Source organism: Canis lupus, chromosome 5 (assembly GCF_011100685.1).
Source record: "Canis lupus familiaris isolate Mischka breed German Shepherd chromosome 5, alternate assembly UU_Cfam_GSD_1.0, whole genome shotgun sequence".
Classification (NCBI taxonomy): Eukaryota; Metazoa; Chordata; class Mammalia; order Carnivora; family Canidae; genus Canis; species Canis lupus.
This window is the reverse complement of record NC_049226.1, coordinates 7006994-7025254: the sequence shown is the minus strand read 5'-3', so window position 1 is coordinate 7025254 and position 18261 is coordinate 7006994. Positions and strand designations below refer to the sequence as shown.

The 18261-nt window shown below is 37.0% G+C and overlaps 1 long non-coding RNA gene across 1 annotated transcript in view; it reads left to right on the top strand.

Annotated features, from left to right (window-relative positions):
• The window catches only part of LOC111095786, a 254579-nt gene that overhangs the window by 29851 nt on the left and 206467 nt on the right, over positions 1-18261 (top strand). The window contains exon 2 of the long non-coding RNA XR_005359058.1: positions 933-1036. This is a non-coding gene — a long non-coding RNA (uncharacterized LOC111095786). The remainder of the gene's footprint in view (positions 1-932; positions 1037-18261) is intronic.

Below are 18261 nucleotides of genomic sequence, written 5' to 3'. Positions count from 1 at the left end.
TCCCACTATATCATGTTCTACGTGTCATTCCCTCTAACACATGCAGAGCATATGGCAAAGAATAAAGCTACTCGAGACAAATGGACTATTTTTCTAATTTCTTTTTGGAATATGTCAAACTGAACATATTGACTCTGTAGAAATGAAAACATTAATCCCATAGAAATTAATATATTCAGGGTTTCAATTCTCTCCATATGTGTATATATATATATAAATATACATATATACACACATGTATATATGCATATTATTTTTTCTTTCCAGAGAAGGCATTTATGGTTGGTTCACTTCGTAAATAAGTGCACCTTTGAGTCATTGATCATACATGTTAGCATAATGTCACATCTAAATTTCATTACCTTGATAAGCAATCTATACATTTGGCTCCTTTTGCCATATATTAAGTACACTATATATATCCATAAAAATTTGGAAAGCAAAGATTTCAGCAAAAAGCCTAATTCTAATTAGGAGAAATTAATGGTGTATTACGTGGGAGGAAAAGCCAGGCATCATCATTTACTGTTACCAGTATGCCATATTAATTTGATGGCAGTATTTTATGCAGGATGAGAGGGATAAGCATTGCATGCAGACCACTTTGATGTGTATCATTGCCCTGATTGACCTAGGCCTGCCAGATAATCAGTTCCAAAAAGCTTATAATCTGAGGGCTCTTTCATTTATCCCCGGAGAATAAGCAGCCTGAAGTTATCTAGATGGAAGCGAGGTTGTGTCCTACAGCTGCCCCATAGGTTTACAGCCAAAATGAGCTACCCCAGATACCCAGCAAATTCAGAAACTTAGAGCTTTGCCCTTGCCCTTGTCGACTAAGGTCACTTGTTTTATAGCTGTTATTTATTGCAGATTTGATGGGTCTGCTTTATTGCACTGCTACAACTTTCCTAATCATGTTTCCCTTTAACCAGGAGTCTGATGATCACAAATGGTGTAAGGATGTGAATAATTGCTGGAGAGCCGAAAAGGATGGATGTCGCTACTGAGTTATCCCTTTCACCCCTGCAAGAAGCAGGTGAGGACCATGCTCCCAGCTAAACCTGTATCCTTCGTGGGTGTGGATGTGGGGCTTTCCCAGCAGGCAGTGATGTCTGCTGTGTATGTGACCTAGGCAGAGCCCTGCCTGATTTATCAGTGAAACAGCTGGCCCCCATTAGGGGACTAATCAGCCTAAATGGGACCTGATTAAGGGGAGCCCTTGACGCCACAGCTGGTTAATTCCTGAGTGCTGCCCAATGTTTGGCTCTGAAGTGTGAGCTGTGTGCGTAACTTCTGCTTCCAGAAGCTACAGGCCCTGGTAAGCTGTGGCTGGACTCATGACAGTTGTACAGAGAAGCCCAATGGGCCTTGACTCCATTTTCTGCCAGGATTGCTTTGTCCTGAGCTTCTAAATTTCTTCTCTCTGCCCTTAGCAGAGGATCATTAGCAGTCTGTCCATTTCCATTTCTATCCCCTTTGGTCCCAAACAGCACAGCAATTGCCCCTCAAAAGTAATTATAAAGGTACGGGAGACTGACCCAGTCAGCATATTTGGGTGGGAACTTACATGTCTTCTCAACCCCACACAGCAGAGTGTGTTAGGCATTTGCCTAAAGGCTTCGGAATCAAATGGGAATTCAAATTCTGGCTCTTTTGGGTAGTGGTTTGTGATATTGAACGAGTCGAGTCACTTCACTTTGTTTCAAGTTTCTCATCTATCACATGGAGCTAATGATACCGAATTTTCAAAGTTGTTGTTAATAATAAATGAAACAAGAACGATCATAGTACTTGATACATAGTAAGCTCTCAGTGATTATTAGCTAAAAAAAATTATTAGTGTAATAATTTATAGGACCCGGCCTTGTGGAGTATTCTTAATCCATGTTAATTATAGTTACTGATATTAATATTAGTAAGCATCTTGCATGGTGGTAAGGCAATGATGATCAGGCCTCAGGGAGCAGTCGACGAGGTGGTAAACTGAGAGAGATATTGAAAATAGTGTGGACAGATACAAGGAAGCACCAAGTGGTGCAGAAAGACCACTGTCGCCTAGGTGTATGCGTACATTTAGCCGAGTGTATGTCCAAGGCTGGTATGTGAGAAAGGAAGGACAAGGAGTATACTATTAAACTGGCAAGAAAGCTGCCTATATTTAGAGCTGTTTGGGCTAAAATCCAAAGAGATAGCCTTTCATTTACTCCCCGCCCAACTCCAAAATAGCATTTTATTTTCCATATTCTCAAATGAAGTCTAAAGATGTGGGTTTAGCCCAGGACAGGAAAATGGATGTAAGAGGGCCTAGGAAGAAAATGTCTAACCTCAAATAGCAGAAATAATCGAAGGAACTTTCAAATATACAATATAGTGTTGTTAGCTATAGTCATCGTGTTGTACATCATATCCCCAGAATTTATTTATCTTATAATCGGAAGTTTGTACTTTTTGACCACATTTACCCAACTCCCCACCTCCATCCCCTCACCTCTGGCAAAACCAATCTGATTTCTGTTCCTATGAGTTTACTTCCTTCAGATTCTTTATCCATTCACTTGTTGATGGGCACTTAGGCTGTTTTCAAGTCTGGGCTACTGTAAATAATGCTACAATGAACACAGAGAGGTGCAGATATCTCTTCAGGATAGTGATTTCATTTCCTTCAGATAAATATCCAGGAGTGGGATTGTTGGATCATAGTTGCTAAGGGAGCAAACCTAAGAGTTCTCATCACAAGGGAAGAAAGAATTACAACTACATGAGGTGATGGATGTTAATTAAACTGATTATGATAATCATTTTACAATATATACATATATCAAGTCTTTATGTTGTACCTTAAATTTATATAATGTTATCTGGCAATTATATCTCACTGAAACTGGGGGAAAAACAAAGGGAAGTAGAAATGAAGAATGTCTGGGGAAGTCTGGTGGTATTGCCATTTGTAATCTCTTCAATGTATCTAGTGCTTTATTGTGAAACAATTTGCCCACACTGTTTATTTAATCAATTAATGATGTGATAGGTGGATAGACCTTTTTATTCTTTTCTGATGAGGAAATGAAAGTCTAGGGTGGCTACCTGAATTGACCAAGGTCACACAGAAGGCAAAGAACAGGATCAGGGTTGAAATCCAGGTTTATAACATCCAGCCTTCTATTAAACTCAGAAGAGCTGCTGGTTAAACTATACTTTTAACTTATTCATATTTAAAAAAAAAAAAAAACTTATTCATATTTTAGAATCTCAGCTATGTCCATCTTGGAAGTCCTAAAATTCTCTATTTTAGTATAGGTCAGTAATGAACTAGAGCAGACAAGATGTCCTTAGTTGGCTGCACACAGTAGATAAAACAGTAAAAGAAAATAAGCTGTAAGAAAATGTCTTATAAATATTAGGTCCCCTGTGATTTATACTCAGTTTTAACATATGGTACAAGGTACAACCACACATCATCTGATAATGGCTAAAATCGTAATTTGAGGCCAAAAAAGGGGGAAGAAAAACAAGGAGTATCATTACCTATTTTTCATCAGTTGTATTTGGGCTTGGAAGAGAAAGCACTTGGAAGACTGTATGGTTCATAGGTGCTATTAAAGGAGTGTCGAAGTTTCACTGGTGGGATCAGGAATAGGGTCAGTGGAATAAACCTGTTCACCCCCATAGCTGCCTCTGCAGCTGGAGTTGGACGTTGACCTGATCTGCAGTGGAAATTCCTTCTTGTGGGGAAATAGGGCCCTGATCTCTCTCCTGAGGGACTCATGTATGTAAGACCATCCAGTGACAGTACACCTCTTCTGGAAACACAAAGTTTGTTATGTATAATAGAACTCCTATGATTTCATGGCGATAAGTACTGATCGCATAAGTCCTATCCCATCAGCACAGGAAGGGAGGGTTATTCAGGCTCATGGTTTTCAGAGCAGACTATTAAAACATAGAGGTTATTTGACTTACCAAAGTTCACCCAGCTAGAAAATGGTAAATCTAGGGCCCTAGTTTAGTACTTTACCCACTCTTCTACACTCTCTTCCTTGCTGAGAACTGCACATTGGATACACATTCTGCATTGGTTATTTGCTTTCTCTGGGTTGCTAGTTAAATTCGACCCAACATTCGTTTACGGAGCTTCCACACTTCACAAAGCACGGGGGGAGGACTAAGGACACAAGACCTGGTATCTGCACTCAAAGAGAGAGGGAGAGATTAGCAGAATATACTTGATGTCTACTGTTTCCAAATTGTTGGAATTTCTCCTATAGTGGGTTCAGCTCCCAACGGTCCTCCAATGACTTGATATTTATGACACTCATTGGTCTGTCACAAGCTAACACTTTTATCTGCTAAGTTTCCTGTTTACATGCACTTTACTTTTGTGCCACTACAGCATTGCTTATGATGTATTTTCTATCACAAATACCCACCCTAATTTCAAAAGTATATTCCCCCAGAAAGTCTTCCATGCTTTCTTCATATCTGTTTATTTTTCCTTCCACTGAATTCCTGCAATACCATATCTATTGTTATGTTATCTATAACTTCGTATCTTTTATTGTACTTATAGATGTATATATCCTCTCCCTTGCTAAGGTTTAGATCCTTAGGGCAAAAATGTAAGTCTGATCTTTATCATGCCTAGAAGAGTCATCATGACATGAGTGAGGCCTCAATAAGGGATCATATAAATGAATCCAGAGATTGCGTAAGTTATTCAATTCAACACTCATCGATTGAACATTTACTATACACCTGCTGTGGTGAGTGAATATTAGTTTTTTTATTGACCATTAAGCAGATGCAACCTTGAGCATGTGGATGTGATTATTTCTTTTGACTTTATACATAACCTAATTCTTCAGCACATGTTGAGAGAACTATGGGAAATTGTGTAAGCAGTGATGTCTCCATCAAGCAGGTTATTGAGAGTTTTTTCCCCCTTTAGGTTGGACCTTCAGGAACCTCTGGACACTGCAAGATACTTTTTCTTCAAACTAGATCCATAGGGAAATGTAAATGCCTTGTTTCTCCTTGATTCTCCAAGCTTATTAACACCAGTTTAAGCTTTTGAGTAACTGTTTTGGTTGCCAATTGGTATTTTGGCGTGTATCATTGTGTATCTAGCTAATGCTGAGTTCACAGGCTTGAAGGGGAAGTCGTGTCTTTCACAAGATGCCCTTCTTTCTTCCTGGTGATAGATCTTCTCAAGGCTACTTTGTATGTTCGGAGTCTTCCTGTGTTCCTACTTAAGCCACTTTCTATAGAGTTCGCATTAATTGCTTTTCTGTCTCTCTTCCATATCCAATGGCATTTACACATAGCCTCATTAATTAATGCCCACCCTGCTTGCTATTTACAGCATTGATTTCCAGTTACATAGAACAAAATGGGAAAGGCTCTTCGGAGAACAACTTCAGAATCCTCTTTCTAGAATAATAGAGCAGGGTTATGGCTGGCTTCATGTTCTGTTTTCACTTTTCTATATTGGAATTTATATGAACACAAAAGTAGTCATGCCCAGTAGGGCTTCATAATGAATCTAGAGCCCAGATTATAGTTACACTAATTATAAATTAGTATTGGCAATTCCTCTTATATTTCACAAAGCTTTCGCACATTGTATTATCTTGCTTCATAGAACAACATGTCAAGAGGGTATCCTTCTCACTAAATTATTTTAATTTTAATTTTATCTATTTATTTATGAGAAACAGAGAGAAAGGCAGAGACATGGGCAGAGGGAGAAGCAGGTTCCCTGTGGGGAGCATGATTCAGGACTTGATCCTGGGATCCTGGATCACACCCTGAGCAGAAGGCAGATGCTCAACCCCTGAGGCACCCAGGTGTCCCTTGTCACTACATTGCAAGTGAGGAGACTAAGCTTCAGAAAAGTTGAATGGCCCCTTCAGGTTCATATAGTCAGTGATTTGTAGGGCCAGGGTCTATGCCCATATTTTTTTAAGACCCAAAGCCATAATTTTTTTTTTTTCATCTGTATACTCTGGATTCTTCTGAAAGTAGACTACATGTAGCAATTCTGAACTCCCCCTGAATATCCAACAAGCACTAACTAAAATCTACCAATAAACAGAGCCCCCAGGCAGACTCTGGCCTCTGTATTCATGGTCAGTATATGATAGAGGAAGCAACACAAATCCATGATGAAGGGGTCAATTATTCAATAAATGGTGCTGGGAAATAGAATAGGTTTATGAGGAAAAAGAAATAAATTTAGATTTTCCTATAAAAATAAACATCAAAATAAAATCTAGATTAATTAAGGACTCCTACTAAAAAAGAAATAAAAATGGAAGAAAATATAAATGAGTTATTGCCCAATCCTTGATAAGGAGGAATTTCCATGCTTAAAACTAATGAGAGATATCTCAAAGGAAGCAATCAATAGAGTTGGCTAGATAAAAGCTTAAACCTCTTTACGTCAAGACAAATAATAAAGGGAAAAACATTTGGAACATGTTTGGCAGAAAAGGCTTTAGAGCATTGATATATGAAAAGCCCATATCAATCAATGAGAAATCATTAAAACAGTTAATAAGAAAGAATAAAGGAGGGATATAAATATGTGAAAATGTGTTAAGCTATTAATCAAATACATTAAGCAAGAATTTCCTTTTAAAAATTAGGTATACATTGTTTGTAAAGGTCCATTGAGACAATACACTTTCACATTCATAAATTAATATAGTCCTTTAAGAATGCAATTCAGCAGTATGTATAAACAGTTAAAATATTCATATCCTTTAAACTAATAATGCTGCTTTTAGGAATTTATCCCAAAAGTAATTCAAAATGTGAACAAAGATGTATTCATAAAGTATAAATTACAACCTTATTTAAGAAAGCACATTAAAATAGAAATCCTTACTGTTCTAGTCATCATTTCATTCTCCTTGTCAAAAATAGGGCCTTGTACTAGGTAAGAGCTTCAAAAAATTGGTTGAATGGTGGAATTAATGATGGGCTACAATATAATATGCAATAGTTGAGGAGTAGTTAAGTATATTATCGTATATCCAAATAATATAATCATTAAAATCAATGTTCTGAAGAGTTTTAAGTGCAAAAACACTATTGATATAACATTTTTAAGAAAACAGGGTACAAAGTATATGTAGCATGTCAATACATGTGAATGTATTGCAAATTATATACATATAGCAATATATATGTATTCTGTCTATATCTATCTGTCTATATAATTTATTTAAAGAGGAAAATACTGGAAAGAAATGTGGTAAAATGCTAATATTGCTTATTTCATAGAGTTGGAATTATGAAAAACTGTCATTTTCTTGATAATAGTGTTCTGTATTTCTCAGTTTTCATGGAAAGCATATACCACATTTAATTTAAAAAAATACACGGGATAATCTGGAAAGACTTTTATTAAACAGTCAATAGTGATTATCTCCAGGTGGTGAGATGTTTTTAATTTTTGTAAAATTTTAATAATAAGCCTATATTATTTTTAATCAGAAAAAAATGTTCTATTAAGAAGAAACATTCTATAGCATAAAAAGATCAGCAAAGAAAATTAGAAAGAATGAACATTACAGAAAAATTAAAAAGAATGAATATCAGAGTCAAAATAAGCGTGCAGCAAAGTGAGACCCTGATCAGAGTGTGATCAATTGATTGTATTAATAGCCCTAATTCTTTTTTAAATTGAAGTACAGTTGGCACACAATGTTACATTGGTTTCAGGTATACAACACAGTGATTGGAGAAGTCTGTCTGGTACGTTACTCTGACCACCAGTGTAGCTCCCATCTGTGACCATATGACATTACGATACCATTGACTATGTTGTAATTTCTCTCTCTGTGGCTCCTTTATTCCATTCCCGGAAGCCTGTGTCTCTCCTTCACCCATTTTGCCGAACCCTTAGCCCTTCCATTCTGGACACCACGTTTGTTCCCTGTATTTATGGGTCTGTTTCTTCTCTTTATGTTTGTTTTTTTATTTGTTATTGGGGTTTTTTGTTTTGTTTTCTTGGATACTACATATATGCGATACTACATACATATGTAGTATGGTCAGTCTATCTATCTATCTATCTGTCTATCTATCTATCTATCTATCTATCTACCTATCCATGGACTTTGGGTTGCTTCCATACCTGGGCTATTGCAAATAATGCTTCAATAAACATAGGACAGCATATATCTTAGCATTCTTATTTTCTTTGGGTAAATACCTGCTAGTGGAATTACTGGATCATTTGGGATTTCTGTGTTTAATTTTTTTGAGGAACCTCTATATTGCTTTCTATAGTAACTGCATTAGTTTGTTTCTACCAATAGTGCATGAAGGTTCCTTTTTCTATGCATTCTCACCCACATTTGTTATTGCTTGTCTTTTTGATACTTGCTATTCAAAAGCAAGTTGTGATGTGGTATCTCACTGTGGTTTTGATTTGCATTTCTCTGATGATTAATAATGGTGAGCATTTTTTATGTGTCTGGTTAGGTCTTCTTTGGGGAAAAAATGTCTATTCAGGTCTGTCCACTTTTAAATTTTTTAAAAATTTTATTTATTTATTCATGAGAAACACAGAGAGAGAGAGAGAGAGAGGCAGAGACACAGGCAGAGGGAGAAGCAGGCTCCATGCAGGGAGCCTGATGTGGGACTTGATCCCGAGGCTCCAGGATCACAGCCTGGGCTGCAGGCAGTGCTAAACCACTGCACCACTGGGGCTGCCCAGGTCTGTCCACTTTTAATTGAATTATTTGTTTTTGTTTTTGCTTGGTGTTGGGTTGTGTAGGTTCTTTATGCATTTTTGATTGAATGGCCCTCATTCCTAATACTTGCCTATATCTCTTGCTCCTACTATATAACTTTTAGTGTCCTTCCATAATTACTCTGGGGTTGGCCAAATGGTTTGTCTTGGTCAATGGCTTTGCAAGTATGAAGTGGGCAGAGTTTGAAATGCACTTGTATTTTGGGACCAGTTTTCTCCCCGTAATACTAACATGAGAACATATTCCATCTGTCCTGCTCGAGATGAGAAACTCCTGGCTCAGTCAACTTTGTTAACCTCAACTCACCACCACCAACCAACTGCCAGACATGAGGGTGAACTCAGCTAAGATCAGAACCACCTGGCTAGTCCAGGCTAAATTGCTGATCCAAAGATGTGTGACCCAAATAAATCTATTGTGGTAATCCACTGACTCATAGGAGAGTTTGCTATTACAGCATTATTGTGACAATAGATTCTGATTCAGAGGGGCGTAATGACTATTTGTTGATTAGAAAGGTCACAACAAAATCCTTGCTCCGTTGTTAGGAGATTTATGTCTTTAGGACGCGTTGAGGGCAGCATGAAACATTTCTCTTGGCAATCAACTTCCCATTGCTCAAATGGCATTCTCTCCAGTCTACTCACAGCCTACAAAGTACATAGATTTCAAGGGGAAGAAAATGCCCCTGATAAAATACTAGAACATTCTAGTTTTTGGAAATATTTCCATACTTGTCCCTCATAGATATTAACACACTGACATTCATATTAACTTATAAATCTCTTATAAGTTTAGTTAGCATTAAAATGTCTCCACATATATGTTGGCAATTGAATTCAAATAAAATATAAAATAAAACAAAATAAAATAAAATGTCTCACGATTCTGATCATATTAGGATGATGGCAAGTTGTACTTTGTAGGAGTAAAGGAGAGAAGAGACCCCTGAAATCTAAGTGGCATACTAGTATTGTATGGGGCTTCCTGGCAAAGCGAAATCTAATTTTTCTCTGTCTGTTGCTATAATTGTTCCACAATTCTTTAACCTCCAACAGTAAACATTAAACCAAGAGTGCAAATTAAAGGAGTGCCACAATTTAAAGGTAGAATGCACTATTTACGAACTCATTAAACATCATTAAGTTTCTATTCAAACACTGTTTCGGGGGGGAAAAGGACCTTGTCAGTCTAGATGGGTCCATCAGGCTGTCAGAGACTGATGTTATCATCTACTGGAATTACAAAAGTAATGATAAAAACTCCCATTTAGTGAATGTCTAAACTGTTTCAATATTGTGATATTGTTCTCTTTACACAATGACCTCATAATAACCCTGTAAGGTAAGTGTTATTTCCTCCATTTTAGAGAAATGCAGAACAGATACAGTAGCTGAGGTTTACAGAGGTAAGGAAATGTTTCCAGATCACAGGTTGGCCCAACACTGAGTCAGGGCTCACACCCACCCTGTTGTGAGACTGGACAGCCCATTTTCACACGCCCAGATCATTCTGCTTCCCAGGGCACCACCCTATCCAGAGCAGACATGCTGGTTTCCACTTATCTTGGAAGTTACATTTACCTTGTTAAATCAACAGATCGGCATTTTCATTTTTAAACAAACTTTAATGTCTAATTACCCCAGTTTTCTCCTCAGAGTCTCTTTCATTTGACACACATTGAGACTTTTATATTTGCCTTTCCTACACATTGGATAATCTTAAACACTCCAAAAAACTATAAATTCTCACCTAGCAATCTGTAGTCACTTTGAGATGAGGACTTAAAGGACAATGAATTTTCTTCATTTGATGCTTAACATATGGTACCTGCTGATTCTCTTAGTATAATATGATAATTACAAGTGCACATGATTTAATTGTAATGTTTACCAGGCGGTTCGTAGGCTCATGATTGTAAAGAACAAGCAATAAGATCGCCATGTGGCTAATAAGCCGTGCTTTCCATCAAAGCAGACCCTGCCCTTCCCTCATTGGATTCCTTCCTCTCTTTCCTTGACCCTCCAGCTCCCCTGCCTGGGTCAGCCTTTTGGCCAAATGAATCCTCAAGCTTTGTGTTGCCTTCTTCTCCATCAAGCCTTCTACACAGTGAGCTGTCCTTGGAAAGACTTTAATAAGCAAACCACATTAAAATATGAATTTACAACAGCTTAAAATCTTACTGCCTCCAGATTATGCATGTTTTCATAGGAGCAGTGATAAACTTAAAAAATGAAACTGGCAGAAGAAATCTTAGCATTAACGTAATGCTTATGAGGTAAAACACCTTTAGAAGTGAACTGCTTCGCAGTGCCCCTCAGCTCACATTGCTTTGGTCCTGTGTCTCTCCATGATGGAGCATTGTTCTTTACCATTAGCAGTAAGTCATGCAGAGGCTGCAAAAAAGTCATGATTTCCTCAAAACCATGAGAGACTGAAGTTGAAAGTCAAAACTTCAGGTTGCATTCTAAGTGCCTTTGTATAATTTTATTTTCTGCAACAACATTTTGGTCTGATTCGAGAAAGCTCAATGCTTGTCTGCTTTAAGATATTTAAAGGAAAATTAGAGTAATTACAATTCATTATAATGACAATAGTGCCAATTTAAGTGAACAAGAAATACTGTGTCTACATGTACTCAGTGCATCATCTTCACATCTGAAAAGACATTAGGCAGAAAGTAGATAGTTATCTGTTGAAGGGAGAGATGAAGGAACATGTGTGTACATGCACGCATATACTGCACATACACTCACAAGCCACACACACAGACACAATCCTATACATTCATTGCACCATGTACAGAGACAGGTGCACACACAACGCACACGCACAATCATTTCCTGAGATTTGGGGAAAAAAACACTATTCTATATCATGTTTCCCACTGAAAAATCCCACAAAGCAGAAAAATAATGCCAATTTCTTTTTCGTCTTTATAAAATTTTAAATCTGATCAATTGGCAGGTTGATGGATTACTTTCTATAGGGAACTTTAACTGAATCACCTAAATGTTTGTAGTAGGCATTATTTAACAATCCTAAATCTTGAGGAAATTGTGGTGGCTCAAATGCCTCTGTGAAAAATTAGGTTTGGAACAAATCTGATCCCATTAGTTTTCTCTTTACTGAAGGATAAGGGCTAGCAACTCTGTAACCTTTTATAGGATTCTCAGCTCAACCAAATAACTAACCTGTCCCATAATTCTGGATTTAGAAGTATTTCTGGAATTAAGACATTGGGGAAGGGGTGTGGAAGAAGGGAGTTAGGTAGAGCTGAAATGCCCTGTTCTTCAAACCTACATAGAGATATTTTCACTCCACTTCAGGATTAAAAATTTGTTTTTTTTAAGATTTTTTTTTTAACTCATGAGAGACAGAGATAGAGGCAGAGTCATAGGCTCCCCTCAAGGTGCCCAATGCGGAACTCGATTCCAGGACCCTGAGATCATGACCTGAGCCAAAGGCAGATGCTCAACCACTGAGCCACCCCGATGCCCCAGGATTAGAAATTTGAAGCAGCATCAGCCATTAAACCCTTTAGCTTGGATTATTACATTCATCAGATGAGTCTTGAGAACAGACATACTATGGGAGACCATAGAATTTTATGAATTAGTTCTCATTTACGTAATTCCTTACAGCAAGTGCTTGACAAGAGCACCATGCTAGATAACGTGAAAGTGACATTCTTTTTTCTTTATTTATTTAATAAATGTTTATGGAGCATGTACTATATACAAAACACTATTCTAGGTTTCATGGAGAGAATAACAAACTATATTTAAAAATTCCACTGAAAGACCTTGAATTTACATTTAATTGACAGGAAATAAACAAAGATAAGAAAACAAAGATAAATAAAAAATAAACAAGACCGCATCTTTCTTGCACACACCCCCCCTCACTCCCCAATGATAAGGAGCATATAGAGCAGGGAGCTAGCGAGTTTTGGGTACCACCTTCGAAACATGTTCAGTTCTCTTGCATTAGACCAGAGACACAGGTGGACTTCAAAGGAGTGTGGCATGTGTGTTGGTGTTGTGGGGGTGGTAGTTTGGGGGACTGGAGGAAAGCTGAGGCGGATTAAGTTCCGCTTCTTCCTTTCCTTCCAGAGGCTGGTTTGAAAGGTCCCAGCAATTGTGCCTCTCTGATAAGGTTGCTTCAAAGGGGAAGTATGGCTCTTCGGCAGGCAGTGAATCCTGCCTGTCCTGTTTGTAGGCACAATGAAAACCAAATAAAAGTCAACTGGATTTCAATGAAGGCTGCCAAGAAAGCTGTGCTCCGAGCTGCTCATGGTACCGTCCTCTTTTGTTGGGTCTATTTTTGTTGTAAAGGCATAGTTGTACCTGGGAAGAGCTTGCAGACTCCCCACAGAGAGATAGAATCAATCCCTGTTTTCTCTCCCTTCGAGCAGAGCCTGCGTACTTGCAGAGCAGGTAAGCTTTCATATGACATTATCATGTCTGCTCAGTCACCTCTAGTTTGAGTCTTTAATATTCTGGAGAATGCTTCATAAACCTACCTTGAGGCTGATAAAGAAGGTGACCTAGGGAAGTGAGCTTGGAGAGAAGATAGTCATCAAAAGTTGGAACCCAACTAGTTAGGTTAGCAGAAACCCTGTGCTTTCTTAGAAATGCATGAAGCTTCCTGGGACTTCAACCATATTCAGTATCAGTCCATAAATTCAAAGCTTAATGTAAAAGTATGAAGCGAATGCAGTTAGTTCTGAATTGCTTTGTTTGATCCCATGACTCAAGAGAATCACTCCTCACTTCAACCTATGTTTGAAAGTAGAGAAAGGCAAAACATTCTGCAAAATCAAAGGCAAAAAATAAATAAATAAAATAAAAATAAAATAAAATAAAATAAAATAAAAAAAATAAAAATAAAGGGCCTGCTTTTCCTGTGAATCACAGGAAGGAACTCATTGCAGAGTCAACCAGAGTTGACAATTCTCTGGATAATTACCTTAGAACAAGGCTTCCCATGGTAGTTTCATTACATAGAAAAGGTTGTCTAATGATGTCAGCTAATGGAGGTTAAGTGTAACTACTTAAAGAAGTCGTTGATTCTCATGTATTGTCACTGCCATTATATGCTTCCAGAATACCTTTTAATGTATCACATTAAAGATTAAAGGAGAAAAAAAATCAAATGATTATATAAGAGAGAAAAATTAGCTGATAAAATACAAAACCTAAATTAGGCAAAGAAGAAAGCATTCTTATTCTACTAAGATACCACAAATACCTCATTCAGTTTTCAAAAATCGGAAGCATTCCTGCCAAAGTCAGGAAAAGTCAGGGATATTTGATAACTTCATCTAATCCAGCACTATGCTGGAAATCCTATACCATGCAATACAACAAGAAAAGCAAACAGCATAAAGAAGGAAATAAACTGAATTATTATTTTTAATAATATGGAGATTCTAGTCTCCATAAAATATCCAAGATGATTTATACAATATTTGAATTCAGATAATCCTGTAAGATCGTTATATCAATTTCAAAAACTTATACTATCTACCATACACTGAAAGCAACCAATTAGAGATTATAATATGAAAACCATGGCAGCCATTTGTAGTAGCACTAAAATTACAAGCTATCTAGGAAGTTATCAAACAAAAGCTGTGCAAAACCTGTATAAGAAAAATTATAAAATTTTTATTGAAGGTAATTATCATAACCAAAGTAGCTATAAACTGTATTTATAAACATAAAAGCCCATAAAGTCAGTGAAATTAAAAAAAATCTCAATTATGATCCTGGCATTATTGTGTCTCAAATTCACATGGAAGAATAAGAATTAGGAATTGCCAAGATGATTTTGCAGAAGAAAAGAAGATGGAATTCAGCCCTGAGTCAAGCCCCATGTCAGGCTCAGAGCTCAGCAAGGATCTGTTGAAGTTTCTCTTTCCTCGCCCTCTGCTTCTTCCTGTGCTTGCTCCTCGCCCACACTCTTTCTTTCTCTCTTCCTACCTCCCCAATCCCATCAAATAATATTTGAAAGAAGAGTTTACAATGTAGAATAATTGGGAGAGAATTATTTAAAACTTGTCCTTAAAACTTGTCCTTTAACCATGTAAAAAGAAAAAATAAAATAAAATTATATCCCTACCTCATCCCAAACACAAAATCAATTTCATATACTTTAGAGATATAAATGTAAAGAGAAAAATGTAATTTTTTCTTTAGAAAATATGAGTTGTATATTCATAGTATTAGTAAAAAAAAAAAAAAAAAACATTGCTGGGAAAGACCTAAGTAACACGTAATAAAGGGAAAATAAGACATATTTAACCATGTGAAAATGAAAAATACAACCTTTTTTTTTAAAGATTTTATTTATTTTAGAGTGACAGAGAGAGCATGAGTTGGGGGAAGGCCTGAGGGAAAGGGGACAGGGAGACTCTGTGCTGAGTGCAGGGCTCTAGGTGCTGCGGGGGATCACTGGGTACCCATCCCAGGACCCTCCCCCCTTCAGATCATGACCTGAGCTGAGGTCAGATGCTTAATGGGCAGAGCCACCCAGCCACCCCTGAAAAATACAACCTCTTGATTACAGTATATACAGTCTTAAAAAAACAAGTTCCAATTCTTTTAAAAGGTCCTTATTTTGCATATTACTAACAAATGTAAATATCTCAAATATATAAAGAGCTCATTTGAAATGAACAAGAAAAATATAAACCACCATATAGTAAAAAACATAAAAAAAGTTTTGCACTGGCAGATTTTAGGTCAGGAGAGCTGAAAGGTCAGTATATTTATTAAGAACTGTGCTCTGTATATTAGACAGTCCTTACTTTGCCCAGTTTTGATATGCACAGACTTTAGTTTTAAGAGTTAGACAACACCAGTCCCCCCCTCCCCAAACCAGTTTAAATTTCAGGTCCGAGCGCACAGTTAACGTTGAGTGGTTGCATAAAATACAAACTCTGTTGCTAGCCTCTCAGCTCACAAATTGCTATGCAAATAACGTGCTTATCATGATCGGTGACTGGCGGCGAGGTCTCTTCTTTCAATCTGTGAGTAGTTGGTCATTGCTCATCTGTTATTTAGTTCCCACAGAGACAGCAGTGCACGAAATTGCATTGCTTCTTTGTCTCCTAGAAATAGCACCATGTAACATTTTATAAGAAATGAATACTCCAAAGAGGGAACTGGCCAACAAAGAAGAAAGTGCCGCAAAGAAATGAAAAGTAATTACGCTGGAAGTGAAATTTGAATCAAATGTAAATGAGTTGGTGGAAAAACTCACTGACCCTGAGAACAAGGCAGAAGTTGCTGCTGTGGCTTGGAAAGGCCTCTGTGATGCTGGTGAGGGCGAACTTCCCCAAGCAAATGAGGGAACCGCCTCAAGAACAGGTGGAAATGATGCCTGCCAAAAACAAACAAACAAACAAACCAAAAAAAAAAAAAAAAAAAAAAAACACACAAAAACCTTTTCAATAACAGGACACTCAAGAATATTTATATATTTATAACTTTTGTAATGAAGACGCAAAAGGTAAAATGCTGAAGTTTTACTGACATTTAAGTGTTAAACTAAAATGTTGAACTAGGAAAGGAGTTCCTAAGCCATAGGAAAAATGCTCTCTCTTTTTTTTTTTTTTTTAAAGATTTTATTTATTTATTCATGAGAAATACAGAGACACAGGCAGAGGGAGAAGCAGGCTCTCAGCAGGGACTCGATTCCAGGACCCTGGGATCACACCTTGAGCCAAAGGCAGAGCTAAACTGCTGAGCCACCCAGGCTTCCTGGGAAAATGTTTTCTTTATATCATGATTTACAGCAGCAAGAAGATGAACACTATTTAAACTACTCTTTTAAAAATTATAATTTATTTTTGTAATTCCTGTATAATTAACGTAGGGTGTTGTATTAGTTGTACTAGTTTCCAGGGGTACAATATAGTGACTCAGCAGTTCGATACGTTACTCAGTGCTCATCAAAAGTGTGTCCTTAATGTCTTTTATTTATTTACTTTCCCATCTTCCGCCCCACCTGTCTCCCCTCTGGCAACCACCAGCGCGTTGTCTATAGGTTCATTTTTCTGTTTATCTCTGGTTTGCTTTTTTTTCTTTTTCTTTCTTTCTTTCTTTTACAAAACAGATAAAATACTTTCTCAATATTGCTAATGTTTTAAATTACATTAGTGTTCTTAGTAAATATTGGCACTACTATTTTTTTCATTTCCCTATATATTTGTAACCAACAGGGAGTTTTTAATGTTCTGACAAAAGTTGATACAAATTGGACCAGTTGTAATTTTTCCTGTTGATTTTATCACTTTGCATGATTTTGGCATACATAATTATCTTTATAGTCTTGCACTACTGTGGGAAGTGAGGACTGCCTGCACTCACTGTTAAGCAGTGCATATCCAGGACCATGAGATCTCATTTCAGCTCCATCAGACCAGCAATACCTAAAAATTTCAGATATACTTTTGTGTGTTCAGCTTTGACTCTATGGCCTTCTATACCCTCTACAAGGCCAAATTCCTTTGGGTAAGGGCATGGAGAGGTCAGTTCAAATAACAGCCAGCCAAGATTGCTTCCATATTAAGTCAAGTCACCAATGCATCAGAAAAGGAAGTCCATAATTTTTCCTAGTCTAGGGATTTATCAGTGAAGTAATGACTACTGGCTCAGTTTAGTAATGACTAAAACAAATGAAATAATATTGAAACTGTCAAACTTTGTGATTTTTTTTTTTTTTTTGCTAATCTGATCTGACTTTAGACAGTAGGATAAACTATGGATTAAATATTTGTGTAAAGCCTCAAAATTGTTTTCAACCTTTGGCCTCTACCCAAGTTTTTACCTAGTCCCTTTCTCTGAGTGGTGTATACACCCCAGGGCAATCTCAAATGTTGCCCATTTCTATGACCAAATGAGATGTATAGATCTAATTTATTTTATTATCAAGTCATTACTATAAAGGAAATAATTTGGTATTCTAGTTGATTCTCAGAGCCAGGCAGAGAATATTCTTAGCGATGATTCTAAAGTGTGTTGGTTCTCTTCTAAACATAGGTAAACTGTTTTTCCAATATTTTGTAGTTCTATTCTTCAAGTTGAGTGATTTCAATTGAACTCCCTTCAAATTTATGACTGTATTTAGTCATGTTCATTTTGCTAATGAGCCCATCCAATGCATTTTTTATTTCAAGTGTTATATTTTTCAATTACAAAATTGCTTTTTTTGTTCTTTTATGTAGCTTCAGTTTTTCTGCCGAGAGCTTCTAATTTCCATTTATTTCAAGAGTATTTACTTGTAGTTCATGGAGCATAGTTATAATAGATGATTTGACATCTTTGATAATTCCAACATCTGGGTCACTTCAGGTGAGTATCTATTGACTGTCTTTTCCTTTGAGAATGATCAGTTTTTCTAGTTCTTTATCAAGTAATTCTGACTGTATCTTGGACATTTGAATATCATGTTTTGAGACTCTGGGTCTTGCTACAATCCTCTGGAGAAT